The 16773-nt window shown below is 42.5% G+C and overlaps 1 long non-coding RNA gene across 7 annotated transcripts in view; it reads left to right on the top strand.

The window, feature by feature from the left end:
* LOC123636547 overlaps window positions 1-16773 on the top strand; it is a 78054-nt gene that overhangs the window by 51689 nt on the left and 9592 nt on the right. For 2 of the 7 annotated variants that reach the window (XR_006734599.1, XR_006734591.1), the window contains one exon: window positions 16300-16710. The exons of the other annotated variants lie outside the window; for them this stretch is intronic. This is a non-coding gene — a long non-coding RNA (uncharacterized LOC123636547). Of the gene's footprint in view, window positions 1-16299; window positions 16711-16773 lie in introns of those variants that run through there. 7 annotated transcript variants of the gene reach the window in all.

Below are 16773 nucleotides of genomic sequence, written 5' to 3'. Positions count from 1 at the left end.
AACTTAGATTTGGAGGTGCATCCTAAAGGGTCTTCTCGCTTGTCTTTTTATCCTAAAATGAATCTCAATTGGCTTTGCTGTGCATTTTTCAAAGAGGAAACTGAACTGTCTTGTTGGTAGATAAATGAGAGACTGAGTTCCTCAGCTCCGAAGAGAAGGGGCAACCTCTCTCCTCCCAGCCTTGGCAGCCCCAGGCGACCGGGGTCCCTGGTGGGAGTTGCCTGGGGCGATTCCCCGAGGCGCGAGTGGCCCCATAGGGAACCCCCCCACACGTTAATTTAAAGAAGGCTCGTCCAGGAAACGCATATAAGAGCTGATCACTCGGCGTTTGGAGCCCTCTCGGAGGTACTAGGCCTCTGAGAGAGAAACCTGAGACACCTAAGAGGGTGGGAGCGACTCAGCGGCGAGACCTTGAGGAGCCCCACCCACAAGCAGCACACTCTGATCCACGCCACCAAACCCCGTGTTACAGTTCGGTTGCTTCTTTTAAAGAAAACAAGGGACATCCTTTAAAATGGAGGAAAGATAATGGAGAATGACCCCCATGGGGCACCGCAGTTGGTGTGTGGTACCTCTACTTGCAAGTAGTTCTGGAGAAGAAAAGAGTGGAAGGCGTGCCAGGTGTTGCTAGGGCTCCAGCTGGTTACAGCTAACGCTTGTGCACAGGTTTTTAAGAAAGGGCAAATTACATCCAGGATTATTCAGAGCTGAAACGGTCGACCTACCGTGCTATAGAGTTGAAGTGTCTTGAGCTATTTCTTTTCTTTTCTGGCTACACTAAACCCTGCTAACTTTTTCTGTTGATGTCCAGATAAGTCATTTTTTAAGGCATTTACAATGGAAAGGCTACCTCGAGATCCTGAGGGCAGTTATTGGTCAAAGGTGTATGTAAATATTTTGGTTTTGGTCTTTTAACTCTAACGGCAGATTGATAGAGTTTACCTCCACGGATTCAGTGTCTAGAGAGAGGTACACAGAAGGTGTTTCTAAACGCACTGTGACTGTCAGTGACTCAGAGTTGTCCTAGAAGTTGTGGTTAGAAGAACTTAAATGGAAAGCTTCAGTTTTCCCTTGGTCTCATACATTTTTGTCCCACTCTTTACAAGCGATCCGGTTATGTGTACATTATGTAGCTGTAACAAAGTTGGTGCCTGGGGAAAAAGTTTCTAAGTTATTAATTTTTGTGTAGTAATTTATTTTAAGAAGAATAGTGAATGATGATGGCAATCCAGAGAATGTCAGAACAGTCTTACTCATTATAAGTATTGCGTGTACTCAAGTGTACACCCCCCTCAAAAAAAAAATTGTCCTGAGACTATTTAGATTGTTTTCCAGACAGCTTAATCTTCATCCTCATGGAAAAAGCATGGTACTACTTTGTATCATTGTTTGAGGTGCTGAGGACTGGTGCTGAGAGTTTTTTTTTTTTTTTTCCTCTCTCTCTGTCTCCCTCTCTCACTCTCTTTCTGAGTCTACACTCAGGTGATCTTTTGTTGATGTGGGATTCAGAAAACTTAACTTAAAACGAAGGGTTCAGGAGCAAAAATGTTCTGACCTTGCCTTGTCTGCCTGCCTCTTGTACCAATCCCTCCCTGAAGCTGGCCAGAAAAACCAGAATCCCTCTACCCAAGGCAGGTCGTACAGCCCAGAACCCCTTTCTTTCTGAAAGCTAGCCTCAAAACCCAAACTTAGTCTATGTAAAATGGCCATGAAGTAATTATCTAACCTGCTTGGTTCTTACTTTGTTTTACCGTTAAACCCCGTGCAAGAAAGGGCCTTGCCACCCTGCAGCCCAGAAGGGAGGAAGGCACACTGGAGAGAGGCCAAGCAGAATCTAAATGTAAGAGCCTTGCTGGTTCTGCCACTCTGCCTGTTAGAATGAGCGCATCCCCTTTTGGGCCAGTCATTTCTACTGCACTGGCCATGCTTTAAACATAAATAATGGACAGTTTCCCCCTGCACCTTTGAGTTTTCGTTCTGAAGGTGTCCATGCATAAGTTTTAATCCTTTCTCCTAGTAACCTTCACGGCAGTAAATTGTCAACAGGTCTTCACAGTGACCTTTTGGGGGCCTTTGCTCCCAGACTTTGGGGGCCTGAGACACTTTGATCCCTGTGATGTCAATAAATTCTGTTTTGGGACGTGACGTTTTGGAAGATTTTAACGAACTAATGGTATGTTCTGAAACATCTACTACATTTATAACATTTAAAAGTGTTGTCATATTTGTTTACTAAGTCTTACTGAAGCACTTTCTTTTCTCGGTAAGATTTACGAGTTTAAGATTGAAAAGCCAATAACTTAAACTATATTTTAATCCCTGTTCTGTGTTACAGATCTAATTTGCAGGGTACAAAATTGGCAAACAGAATAGTAACTTAAACGAATAGCTGGAATCTAAGTAAACTGCTAAGGTAAATGAATAGATAAGATAAAGTAGGTAAATACAAATGAATAAAATTTTCCTATGATTGAAAATCTTGAAGTCATTATGTTAAGCTAAAAGAGATAATCATAAAATGTTTGGATCGTTTATAAGGTAAAATACTACAACATTGGTTCTTAAACATAAGTTTAAGGCTTATACCTTGTTACCTTTGTATTTAGGAATGCCAGTAAAATGGGCAACTAACACTTCAAAGTTACTTTAACTTCGTACCTTTTTCTAAGAGTTGACGTGATCATCTCTATACGTATGTCATTAAAACTTGTAGATGAAAGGAAAATAATTCCATCCCATATTTTTTAATGAAAATATCATAAGATATAAGTATTTTGTGAAAAGATGATTTTGTCTAATTCACCGATCTTTGAAACTAAACTTCAATATGTCAGTGGTCATTAAAAATTAAGTGGATATAAAAGTTAAAGGTCATGAAAGTTTGGCCATAGATGCCATCTCTCTGACATATCTTGGCAAAAAGGGGGGACTTGTGAACTAAAATAAAATTTTGAGGCTCACCCACCTGACACACACACCGCTGCCGCCACCTGTAACCTGTGAGCCCCCGCCCCCTTCGAGCTGGCCCACCTCTTTGGGCCAAACCACTGTGTGCCTTCCACGTATTGATTTAGTACTTTACCTGTGACCCGTGTCTCCCTGAAATGTACAAAACCAAACTATAACATAGCAGCCACAGCAAGTCCACTTGCTCAAGGCTTCTTGGGCGTGGCTCGGGGTCATGAGCCTCAAATTTGGCTCAGATTAAATCTCTTTGAAATTATGTTACGGAGTTCGGTTTCTTTTCCGTTGAAGAGGTTGATGCCCGGGCGTGGGGCTCCGGGAAGACTCAGGACCACCCAAGGAGCAGCCCGAACTCGGCGCCCGGTTCCGGCACAGCCCCTTTGGGCCCTCCGACTCCGAGCTTCTCCTCCAGTGGGACTGCTGGGTCATCCCGAGCGCCATTTTTCGTGGACGGTCCTGTTTTACTCTGAGCTGGTTCTTTTCCTAGGAATTGCTGTTTGGGATCCTAACTTTGATTTGGAGGTGCATCCTAAAGGGTCTTTTCCCTTGTCTTTTTATCCTAAAATGAATCTCAATTGGCTTTGCTGTGCATTTTTCAAAGAGGAAACTGAACTGTCTTGTTGGTAGATGAATGAGAGACTGAGTTCCTCAGCTCCGAAGAGAAGGGGCAACCTCACTCCTCCCAGCCTTGGCAGCCCCGGGCGACTGGGGTTCCGGGTGGGAGTTGCCTGGGGCGATTCCCCGAGGCGGGAGTGGCCCCATAGGGAACCCCCACACACATTAATTAAAAGAAGGCTCTTCCAGGAAACGCATATAAGAGCTGATCACTCGGCGTTTGGAGCCCTCTCGGAGGTGCTAGACCTTCGAGAGAGAAACCTGAGACACCTAAGAGGGTGGGAGCCACTCAGTGGTGAGACCTTGAGGAGCCCCACTCACAAGCAGCACACTCTGATCCACGACACCAAACCCCGTGTTACAGTTCGGTTGCTTCTTTGAAAGAAAAAATGGGACATCCTTTAAAATCGAGGAAGGACAAGGGAGAATGACCCCCATGGGGCACCGCAGTTGGTGTGTGGTGCCTGTACTTGCAAGTAGTTCTGGAAATGAAAAGAGTGGAAGGCATGCCAGGTGTTGCTAGGGCTCCAGCTGGTTACAGCTAATGCTTGTGCACAAGTTTTTACGAAAGGGCAAGTTACATCCAGGAAAATTCAGTGTTGAAACGGTCGACCTACCGTGCTATAGAGTTGAAGTGTCTCGAGCTATTTCTCTCTCTTCCTTTCTGGCTACTCTAAACCCTGCTAACTTTTTCTATTGATGTCCAGGTAACTGATTGTTTATGGCATTTACAATGGAAAGGCTGCCTGGAGATCCTGATGCCAATTATTGGTCAAAGGTGTATGAAAATATTTCCATTTTGGTGTTTTAACCCAAATGGCAGATAGAGTTTACCTCCATGGATTCAGTGTCTATAGAGAGAAACACAGAAGGTGTTTCTAAACGCACTGTCACGTAATGTTAACTGGACCGTCAGGAACTCAGAGTTGTCCTAGAAGTTGTGGTTAGAAGAGCTTAAATTGAAAGCTTCAGTTTTCTCTTGGTCTTGTCCATTTTTGTCCTGCTCTTTACAAGCGAGCCAGTTATGTGTACGTTACGTGGGTGTAACAAAGTTTGTGCCTGGGTAAAAAGTTTCTAGATTATTAATTTTTGTGTAGTAGTTTATTTTAAGATGAAAAGTTAATGAAGATTACAAGCCAGACAATCTCAAAACAGTCTTACGCTTTATAAATGCTGTGTGTACTCAACTGTACAGCCCCTCCGCACCAAAAAAAATTGTTCTGAGATCATTTAGATTGTTTTCCAGACAGCTTAATCTTGATCCTCACGGAAAAAGCATGCTACTATTTTATATCATTGTTTGAGGTGCTGAGGACTAGCGCTGAGAATTTTTTTTTTTTTTTTTGAGACAGAGTCTCACTTTGTTACCCGGGCTACAGTGAGTGTCCTGGCGTCAGCCTAGCTCACAGCAACCTCAAACTCCTGGGCTTAAGCGGTCCTACTGCCTCAGCCTCCTGAGTAGCTGGGACTACAGGCATGAGCCACCATGCCCGGCTAATTTTTTTGTATATATATTTTTAGTTGGCCAGATAATTTCTTTCTATTTTTAGTAGAGACGAGGTCTCACTCTTGCTCAGGCTGGTCTCGAACTCCTGACCTCGAGCGATCCACTCGCCTCGGCCTCCCAGAGCTAGGATTACAGGCGTGAGCCACCGCGCCCGGCCTGAGAATTTTTTTTTTTTTTTTTTCCCTCTCACTCTGTCTCTCTCTCTCTCAGTCTACACTCAGGTGATCTTTTGTTGATATGGGATTCAGAAAACTTAACTTAAAACGAAGGCTTCAGGAGCAAAAATGTTCTGAGTTTGCCTAGTCTGCCTGCCTCTTGGACCAATCCCTCCCCGAAGCCGGCCGTAAATATCAGAATCCCTCTACCCAAGGCAGGTCGTACAGCCCAGAACCCCTGTTTTTCTGAAAGCTAGCCTCAAAACCCAAGTTAGTCTACGTAAAATGGCCATGAAGTAATTATCTGACCTGCTTTGTTCTTACTTCGTTTTACCGTAAAACCCCGTGCCAGAAAGGGCCTTGTCGCCCTGCAGCCCAGAAGGGAGGAAGGCACACTGGAGAGAGGCCAAGCAGAATCTAAATGTAAGAGCCTTGCTGGTTCTGCCACTCTGCCTGTTAGAATGAGCGCACCCCCTTTTGGGCCAGTCATTTCTACTGCACTGGCCATGCTTTAAACATAAATAATGGACGGTTTCCCCTGCACCTTTGAGTGTTTGTTTTGAAGGTGTCCAGGCCTAAGTTTTAATCCTTTCTCCTAGTAACCTTCATGGCAGTAAATTCTGAACAGGTCTTCACGGGGACCTTTTGGGGGCCTTTGCTCCCAGACTTTGGGGACCAGAGACACTTTGATCCCTGTGATGTCAATAACTTCTGTTTTGGGATGTCACGTTTTGGAAGGATCTAACGAACTAATGGGATGTTCTAAAACGTCTACTACATTTATAACATTTAATAGTGATGTCATATTTGTTTACTAAGACTTACTGAAGCACTTACTTGCTTTTCTCGGTAAGATTTACGAGTTTAAGATTGAAAAGCCAGTAACTTAAACTATATTTTAATCCCTGTTCCCTGTTACAGATGTAATTTACAGGGTACAAAAATGGCAAGCAGAAAAGTAACTTAAACGAATAGCTGAAATCTAAATAAACTGCTAAGGTAAATGAATAGATAAGATAAAGTAGGTAAATACAAATGAATAAAATTTTCCTATCATTGAAAATCTTAAAGTCATTATGTTAAGCTAAAAGAGATAATCATAAAATGTTTGGATCGTTTATAAGGTAAAATACTACAACATTGGTTCTTAAACATAAGTTTAAGGCTTATACCTTGTTACCTTTGTATTTAGGAATGCCAGTAAAATGGGCGACTAACACTTCAAAGTTACTTTAACTTCCTAGGTAATTAAAACTTGTAGATGAAAGGAAAATAATTCCATACCAATTTTTTTAATGAAAATATCATAAGATATAAGTGTTTTGTGAAAAGATGATTTTGTCTAATTCACTGGTATTTGAAACTAAACTTCAGTATGTCAATGGTCATTAAAAATTAAGTGGAAATAAAAGTTAAAGTTCATAGAAGTTTGGCCCTAGATGCTGTCTCTCTGACATATCTTGGCCAAAGGGGGGGACTTGTGAACTAAAATAAAATTTTGAGGGTCACCCCCTCACCACAGCGCCGCCACTGCCTATAACCTTGGAGCCCCCGCCTGCTTTGAGATGGCCCACCTCTTCGGGCCAAACCACTGTGTGCCTCTCACGTATTGATTTATGACTTTACCTATGACCCGTGTCTCCCTGAAATGTACAAAACCAAACTATAACATACCAGCCACAGCGAGTCCACTTGCTCAAGCCTTCTTGGGCGTGGCTCGGGGTAATGAGCCTCAAATTTGGCTCAGATTAAATCTCTTTGAAATTATGTTACGGAGTTCAGTTCCTTTTCCACTGACGAGATTGAGGCCCAGGTGTGGAAGACTCAGGACCACCAAAGGAGCAGCCCGAACTGAGTGCTAGGTACCGGCACGGCCCCTTTGGACCCTCCATCTCTGAGGTGCTCCATTGGTGAAATTGGTCGGTCGTCCCAAGTGCCGTTTTTGGTTGATGGTCTTGGTTTACTCTGAGCTGGTTGTTTTCCTAGGAATTGTTGTTTGGGATCCTAACTTTGATTTGGAGGTGCATCCTAAAGGGTCTTCTCCCTTACCTTTTTATCCTAAAATTAATCTCAATTGGCTTTGCTGTGCATTTTTGAAAGAGGAAACTGAACTGTCTTGGTAGATAAATGAGAGACTGAGTTCCTCAGCTCCAAAGAGAAGGGGCAACCTCACTCCTCCCAGCCTTGGCAGCCCTGGGCAACCGGGGTCCCGGGTGGGAGTTGCCTGGGGCGATTCCCCGAGGTGTGAGTGGCCCCATAGGGAACCCACTCACACAGGTTAATTTAAAGAAGGCTCCTCCAGGAAACGCGTATAAGAGCTGATCACTCGGCGTTTGGAGCCCTCTTGGAGGTACTAGACCTCCGAGAGAGAAACCTGAGACACCTAAGAGGGTGGGAGCGACTCAGCGGCGAGACCTTGAGGAGCCCCACCCACAAGCAGCACACTCTGATCCACGACACCAAACCCCGTGTTACAGTTCGGTTGCTTCTTTTAAAGAAAAAATGGGACATCCTTTAAAATGGAGGAAAGACAAGGGAGAATGACCCCCATGGGGCACCACAGTTTGTGTGTGGTGCCTCTACTTGCAAGTAGTTCTGGAAATGAAAAGAGTCGAAGGCATGCCAGGTGTTTCTAGGGCTCCAGCTGGTTACAGCTAATGCTTGTGCACAAGTTTTTAGGAAAGGGCAAGTTACATCCAGGAAAATTCAGAGCTGGAAAGGTCGACCTACCGTGCTATAGAGTTGAAGTGTCTTGAGCTATTTCTTTTCTTTTCTGGCTACACTAAACCCTGCTAACTTTTTCTGTTGATGTCCAGATAAGTCATTTTTTAAGGCATTTACAATGGAAAGGCTACCTGGAGATCCTGATGCCAGTTATTGGTCAAAGGTGTATGCAAATATTTTGGTTTTGGTCTTTTAACTCTAACGGCAGATTGATAGAGTTTACCTCCACGGATTCAGTGTCTAGAGAGAGGTACACAGAAGGTGTTTCTAAACGCACTGTCATGTAATGTTAACTGGAGTGTCAGGGACTCAAAGTTGTCCTAGAAGTTGCGGTTAGAAGAGCTTAAATTGAAAGCTTCAGTTTTCCCTTGGTCTCCTTCATTTTTGTCCCGCTCTTTACAAGCGAGCCAGTTATGTGTACGTGATGTGGCTGTAACAAAGTTTCTGCCTGGGTAAAAAGTTTCTAAGTTATTAATTTTTGTGTAGTAATTTATTTTAAGATGAAAAGTGAATCAAGATTACAATCCAGAGATTCTCAAAACAGTCTTACCCTTTATAAATACTGCGTGTACTCAACTGTACAGCCCCCCCAAAAAAAATTTTTTTCTGAGACCATTTAGATTGTTTTTCAGGCAGCTTAATCTTGATTCTCATGGAAGAAGGATGCTACTATTTTGTATCGTTGTTTGAGGTACTGAGGACTGGCGCTAAGAGTTTTTTTTTTTTTCCCCTCTCTCTCTGTCTCTCTCTCTCAGTGTACACCCAGGTGATCTTATGTTGATGTGGGATTCAGAAAACTTAAAACGAAGGCTTCAGGAGCAAAAATGTTCTGACCTTGCCTTGTCTGCCTAGGTTTTACTAAGAGTTGACATGATCATCTGTATATGTATGTAATTAAAACTTGTAGATGACGCCGGGAGTGGTGGCTCACGCCTGTAATCCTAGCACTCTGGGAGTCCGAGGCGAGTGGATCGCTCGAGGTCAGGAGTTCGAGACCAGCCTGAGCAAGAGCGAGGCCCTGTCTTTACTAAAAATAGAAAAAAATTATCTGGCCAACTAAAGAGATATGTAGAAAAAATTAGCCCAGCATGGTGGTGCATGCCTGTAGTCACAGCTACTCAGGAGGCTAAGGCAGTAGGATTGCTTAAGGCCAGGAGTTTGAGGTTGCTGTGAGCTAGGCTGACGCCACGGTACGCACTCTAGCCGGGCAATAGACTGATACTCTGTCTGGAAAAAAAAAAAAAAAAAACAAGGAAAAAACCTTGTAGATGAAAGGAAAATAATTCCATACCAAATTTTTTAATGAAAACATCATAAGATATAAGTATTTTGTGAAAAGATGGTTTTGTCTAATTCACTGGTCTTTGAAACTAAACTTCAATATGTCAGTGGTCATTAAAAATTAAGTGGATATAAAAGTTAAAGGTCACAGAAGTTTGGCCCTAGATGCCGTCTCTCTGACATATCTTGGCTAAAAGGGGGAGACTTGTGAAGTAAAATAAAATTTTGAGGCTCACTCCCCCAGACACCACCGCCGCTGCCTATAACCTGCGAGGCCCCGCCCACTTCGAGATGGCCCACCTCTTCGGGCCAAACCAATCTGTGCCTCCCACGTATTGATTTATGACTTTAACTGTGACCCGTGTCTCCTTGAAATGTACAAAACCAAAGTATAACATACCAGCCACAGCGAGTCCACTTGCTCAAGGCCTCTTGGGTGTGGCTCGGGGTCATGAGCCTCATATTTGGCTCAGATTAAATCTCTTTCATATTACGTTACGGAGTTCGGCTTCTTTTCCATTGACAAGATTGAGGCCCAGGCGTGGGGCTCGGGGAAGACTCAGGACCACTGAAACAGCAGCCCGACCTCGGTGCCGGGTACGGGCACGGCCCCTTTGGGCCCTCCGACTCCGAGCTTCTCTGGTGGGACTGGTAGGTCGTCCCGAGCGCCGTTTTTGGTCGATGGTCTTGGTTTACTCTAAGCTGGTTCTTTTCCTAGGAATTGTTGTTTGGGATCCTAACTTAGATTTGGAGGTGCATCCTAAAGGGTCTTCTCCCTTGTCTTTTTATCCTAAAATTAATCTCAATTGGCTTTGCTGTGCATTTTTGAAAGAGTAAACTGAACTATCTTGTTAGTAGACAAATGAGAGACTGAGTTCCTCAGCTCCGAAGAGAAGGGGCAACCTCACTCCTCCCAGCCTTCGCAGCCCCGGGCGACCGGGGTCCCTGGTGGGAGTTGCCTGGGGCAATTCCCCGAGGTGGGAGTGGCCCCATAGGGAACCCCCACACACATTAATTTAAAGAAGGCTCGTCCAGGAAACGCATATAGGAGCTGATCACTCAGCATTTGGAGCCCTCTCGGAGGTACTAGATCTCGGAGAGAGAAACCTGAGAGGGTGGGAGCGACTCAGTGGTGAGACCTTGAGGAGCCCCACCCACAAGCAGCACACTCTGATCCACGACACCAAACCCCGTGTTACAGTTCGTTTGCTGCTTTTAAAGAAAGAAATGGGACATCCTTTAAAATCGAGGAAAGACAGGGGAGAATGACCCCCATGGGGCACCACAGTTTGTGTGTGGTGCCTCTACTTGCAAGTAGTTCTGGAAATGAAAAGAGTGGAAGGCATGCCAGGTGCTGCTAGGGCTCCAGCTGGTTACAGCTAATGCTTGTGCACAAGTTTTTACGAAAGGGCAAGTTACATCCAGGAAAATTCAGAGCTGAAACGGTCGACCTACCGCTTATAGAGTTGAAGTGTCTGGAGCTATTTCTCTCTCTCCTTTTGTGGCTACTCTAAACCCTGCTAAGTTTTTCTGCTGATGTCCAGATGACTCATTGTTTATGGCATTTACAATGGAAAGGCTGCGTGGTGATCCCGATGCCAGTTATTCATCAAAGGTGTATGAAAATATATCGGTTTTGGTGTTTTAACCCTAATGGCAGATAGAGTCCATGTTTTCAGTGTCTATAGGGAGGTATACAGAAGGTGTTTCTAAACGCAGTGTCATGTAATGTTAACGGGACTGTCAGGGACTCAGAGTTGTCCTAGAAGTTGTGGTTAGAAGAGCTTAAATTGAAAGCTTCAGTTTTCCCTTGGTCTCGTCCATTTTTGTCCCAGTCTTTACAAGCGAGCCGGTTATGTGTACGTTACGTGGCTGTAACAAAGTTTGTGCCTGGGTAAAAAGTTTCTAAATTAATTTTTGTGTAGTAATTTATTTTAAGATGAAAAGTCAATGAAGATTACTATCCAGAGGATCTTAAAACAGTCTTACTCTTTATAAATATCGTGTGTACTCAAGTGTACACCCCCCCCAAAAAAAAAATTGTTCCGAGACCATTTGGATTGTTTTCCAGATAGCTTAATCTTGATCCTCACGGAAAAAGCATGCTACTAGTTTGTTATTATTTGAGGTGCTGAGGACTGGCGCTGAGAGTTTTTTTTTTTTCCTCTTTCTCAGTCTACACTCAAATGATCTTATGTTGATATGGCATTCAGAAAACTTAGCTTAAAACGAAGTCTTCAGGAGCAAAAACGTTCTGACCTTTCTTTGTCTGCCTGCCTATTGTACCAATCCCTCCCTGAAGCCAGCCATAAAAACCAGAATCCCTCTACCCAGAAAAGGACAAATACCATATGATTCCACTTCTGTGAAATATCTAGCATAGGCAGATTCATAGAGACAAAGTATGTTAGAGGTTACCCGGGGCTGAGGAAGGCGGAAATGGGAGTTATTGCCTAATGTTTACAGATCTTCCGGTTGGTATGATGAGAAAATTGGAAATATATAATGATGGTTGTACAGCATTGTGAATTTACTTAATGCCAGTGAACTACACTTACAAATGGTTACAGTGGCAAATTGTATCACAAGAAAAATAGGTTTAAAGTGAAGTACTTTTTAAGATACACAAAAATTGAAAGAATCAATCAATCAGCAACAGACTCTTAAAATGCAAGAAATGTTAGACAGACTTTAGGCAGGAGAAAAATGATACCAGATGAGATTATGTTTAGAGATCTGGCCATGGTAACCAAATGGGTAGTATGTGACTTTTGTTCTTTTTAAAACATCTTTTAAAGATAATTGACTGTTTAAAAAAAAATAACAATAATGAAATTGGGGTGTATGACATGTGTAAGTAACATGTGTGACAGTAGCATAGAGACCCGAGGGGAAGCGACGGAAGTGTGGAGCATGCTGTATGGCTCTTAGGCAGCACAGAAAGTGGTGTCATATCACTGGAAGGTAGAAACCAACGGTATTGTTTCATATCCTATGCTGCACAGGACAGGTGCCCACACAAAGAACTGTCCAACCCAAAATGTAAGGTTGAGAAACCATGCCCTAAAGCTAAAAGTTATAGCTAATGGGCCTCAAAGGAAATAAGAATGAAAAAGTACTCAATGCAAAAGAAGTCATAAAAGAAAACAGAGCAAAAAGAGCTGATGAGATGAAGAGAAAACATACAGGACGTCTTTGGTGAATGGAACATGGTGGAAATGACATGGTGCCGGCTTCCAGGCCCAGGACTCATGAAACCAGCAGCTTCCACTGTCTGTCTCTTGGAACGTTTGCTCTGGAAGAAGCCATCGCTCACATTGCCACCTGGGCTCCACCTCTTGTCATACCACTGGTGGCATTAGATTCTCATAGAATCTCGAACCCGACTGTAAACTGCATGGGAGGGACCTAGGTTGTGGCTCTTTGAGAATCTAATGCCGATGATCTGAGGTGGAGCTGAGGCCGTGATGCTAGCGCTGGGGAGTGGCTGCAAATGCAGATTACTATTAGCAGAGGCTTGACTGAACAATGAATGTGATGCGCTTGAATCATCCCCAAACCTTTCCCCCCTCACCTGGTCTGTGGAAAAATTGTCTTCCGTGAAACCGATCCCTGGTGCCAAAAAGGTTGGGGACTACTGGGATATAAGACAAACATACAGAAATAAATTTTATTTGAGTACACTAGCAATGAATGATTGGAAATTTAAATTAAAAATGATACCATTTACAATAGCATTTAAAAAGAAATATTTACAGGTCAATCTGACAAAACTACAAAAGACCTGTACTATAAAAACTGTAAACATTGCAGAGTAAAAATAAAAGAGACCTCAGCAAAGGGAAAGATACACCTTCTTCGCAGGTCAGAAAAACACTCAGACATCAGTTCTGATCACATTGATCTGCAGATTCAGCACAAGCCCAGTCAACATCAAAGTGTTCTCTGTTGTAGAAATTGTCAAGCTGATTCTAATACTCATGTGGACATGCAAATGACGTAGAATAAGTCCTCTGGAAAAAAAAAAAGAACAAAGGTCGAAGACTAATACCACTCAATTTCAAGATTTTTAATAAAGCTATGGTAATCAAGACAGTGGTATAAAGACAGACAAATAGATCAATAGAACAAAATAGAGAGTTCAGAAACAGACTCACGGCCGGGTGCAGTGGCTCACTCCTGCCATCCTGGCACTCTGGGAGGCCGAGGAGGGAGGATCACTTGAGGTCAGGAGTGTGAGACCAGCCTGAGCAAGAGTGAGACCCTGTCTCTACTAAAAATAGAAAAAAAATTAGCCAGGTGTGGTGGTGGCACCTGCAGTCCCAGCTGCTCAGGAGGCTGAGGCAGGAGGATCACTCAAGCCCAGGAGCTAGAGGCTGCAGGGAGCTAGGCGGACACCATGTCACTCTAGCCCAGCGACTGAACAAGCCTCTGTCTCAAAAAAAAAGGAAAAGAATTAGACTCACTCATGCATGGAAAACAGATGTGTTACAGATGAGCAAAGGCCATGCAGTAGAAAAAGGATTGTCTTTTCAATAAAGTGTGATGGAAAACGTGGCTTCTCATGTATTAAAAAAAAAAAAAACTCATTCCACACCTCATACATATATGAAAAGTAACTTAAAATGGGCCATAAATGTAAATGTAAAACTATAAACTTCCAGAAGAAAATAGAAAATGTTTGTGATCTTGGGCTAGGCAAAGACATCTTAAATGTTTGTGATCTTGGGCTAGGCAAAGACATTTTAAATATAACACCTGAAGCATGATTTTCTGAAAGAACATGCAGAATTTTATCAAGATTTTAAACTTATATTCTTCCAAAGACACTGTTAGCATGAAAATACCAGCCATAGACTGGCAGGAAATATTTGCAAAGCCTGTACCTGATAAAGGACTTGTATCCAGAATATGCAAATAGGTCTCAAACTCAGTAATAAAAAATGAATAACCCAATGACAAAATGAGCAAAAAATTTGGCTAGATACTTCACCAAAGAAAGATGCTCAGAAGACAAGTAAGTATGCTCAATGTCATTAGTCGTGGGGGAAACGCGACCTACACTGCAGTGAGAATTGTTGCTCATCTGCTTGAGTGCCTGAAAGAGACTGGCGGGCCGCGCAGGGCTGGCTTTGTGGGCCTGTGACCTGTGCCGTGACACAGAGCCCCTGCACGGAGGGCCCTGCGCTTTGTTTCATGCCCTCCTGTTTTCATCTTGAAATCCTTAATGATCTTAGAACAGGGAGCCCGGCATTTTCATTTTGCCCCAGACCCAGCAAATTATATAGCCAGTCTCGACTCCACATGTTAGCAAGGAAGGGGGAAAGTGGGGCTCTCATACACCGCTGGTAGGAATGTAAAATGGAACCACCACTTTGGAAAACAGTTGGGCATTGTCTTAAAAAGTTAAGTGTTTACCTCTTGTAGGACCCAGCATTCCCACGCTTAGGTGTATACCCAGGACAAATAAAAATATATGTGGAAGATTATGTAGATTTTATGGGCATTAACTAACCAATAAAATCCGTTTTCTTTCCATATCTTTCATGAATAGTGAAGGCATTAGAAATACTTTCTCTTTAAAAAGTTTCTCTATTATGATTGTCCCAAAGGTTACACTGCAAATAATTACATTAGATTTTGACCTCTTATTTATGCAGTGACATTAATTAAAATTAGAAAGGTAAAACATTTATTTATCTTAAAGCTAGTAAAGACTTAACTATCCCTTCCATAACAGGCAGAGTTTTCATTTGGGAGAAATAAACCATTTTTACTGTGACAGATACACTACTTACATTATTAACATTGGTTCCATTTTATAAAAAGAGTATTTTTAATTCAAAGTTGTGATTTCAGTAATGATGAATTATACATTTTATAGCTTGCTCTAATCTTTTTACACAAATTGGACCTATCCCCAAGTTTTACCGACTTTTTAAAAACTTACCAGTCTATAACAATGATGCAACTGATGAAAATGACATATCATCTCTGTAACGATGCAAAACTCACCATAGGTTCAAGAATAATGTACTTGTTTCATATCTGAAGATTAAACATATTGTAAATTTGGGGGGGAAGTGTCTTTTTTTTTTCTTTTTTTGGAGACAAGGTCTCGCTCTGTTACCTGGGATACAGTACAGTGTTACTACCACAGCTCACAGTGTTACCTGGGATACAGTACGGTGTTACCACCACAGCTCACTGCAACTTCAAACTCCTAGGCTCAAGTGATTCTTCTGCCTCAGGCTCTCCAGTAGCTGGGACTACAGGGACATGCCACCACACCTGGCTTTTCTCCCCCCCCCACCCATTTTAGTAGAGATGGGGTCTCGCTCTTGCTCAGACTGGTCTTGAACTCCTGGCCTCAACCAATCCTCCCTCCTTGGCCTCCCAAAGTGTTAGGATTATAGGCATGAGTCACTGCACCAGGCCTAAAATATACTGTAAGGTAAGGTGTACAGTCCATTTCCTTGGTAGTTGGGAAAAAGAGCACAGGCAACAGCAGAGGACTGTCCTGGGACACTCTTCATCACACAACCAGTGACAGTTTAGTCAAAATCGCACCTGAAAGCCCAACCTTGACTACTCAAGACACAGGGCTATGCTCTGCCATCAATTAGAAAATGGTTACCTTTCTGAAAACCCTCAGGATAAATTTCCTTCTGGTTTTAGCATTGTGAATAATAGCTACGTTCACCTGGGCCACAAATTTGCTTTATGGCCATCACTAAAATGTTGAGCATGCCCTTTTATACCAAAAGGCAAATTGGTGACACATCCTTAACAAGCTGTAGGAATTCATGGAAGACTTTCTCGTATTAGGTTTCCTCCTGGCTCTATTTTAGATCCTAAACTTCATTTCTCTTTTCCTCATCCTTCTCATCCCCTTCTAATATATATAGCCTTACTCTGTATCTTCTAATTGTCCTCAAAATATTTTTGGAACAAAAGCTCTAATAAAATATACCGTGTATACTGATTGATACACATGAGGACAATGTGCACACACATGGATTAAAAGCCAACCGAATTTTATTCTTCCTTCAGGATGATGGGGACCCTGCTTCCTGCACTGTGTGGCTCGTGTCTTGCACCAACAGCACTGGTAACAGCGCCAGTCTCACTCTTGGCCAGTGGCAAATATTCCTATCTCTTGTTTCTCCATTCCTCAGCAGTTGAGAATAGGAATTAATCAATGTCTTATAATGAAATGGGATGTTTCAAAATGTTACATTAAAGCTCAATTCCACCATGGAAAATATTTGTTATATGTTTTTCTTATTATATACATTTACTAGCCCTAAACCAAATCTAACTGTATTTTGTACAACACTTAGTACACAATCTATTTTAACAGAACTCTAAGGAACTTTCATTGATTAGCAAACTTCATGATGTATATAACCTACTAATTTTATTGAATGGATTTTCTTTCAAAATAAATTATGTAATTAAAAATTAGAAAATTACATCTTTCTAAATCATACACATTTTTAAAACTTCCATTTTCATTTTAAACTC

Source organism: Lemur catta, chromosome 4 (assembly GCF_020740605.2).
Source record: "Lemur catta isolate mLemCat1 chromosome 4, mLemCat1.pri, whole genome shotgun sequence".
NCBI classification, from domain to species: Eukaryota; Metazoa; Chordata; class Mammalia; order Primates; family Lemuridae; genus Lemur; species Lemur catta.
The sequence above is the reverse complement of the archived record's forward strand: the minus strand, read 5'-3'. Positions and strand labels throughout refer to the sequence as shown.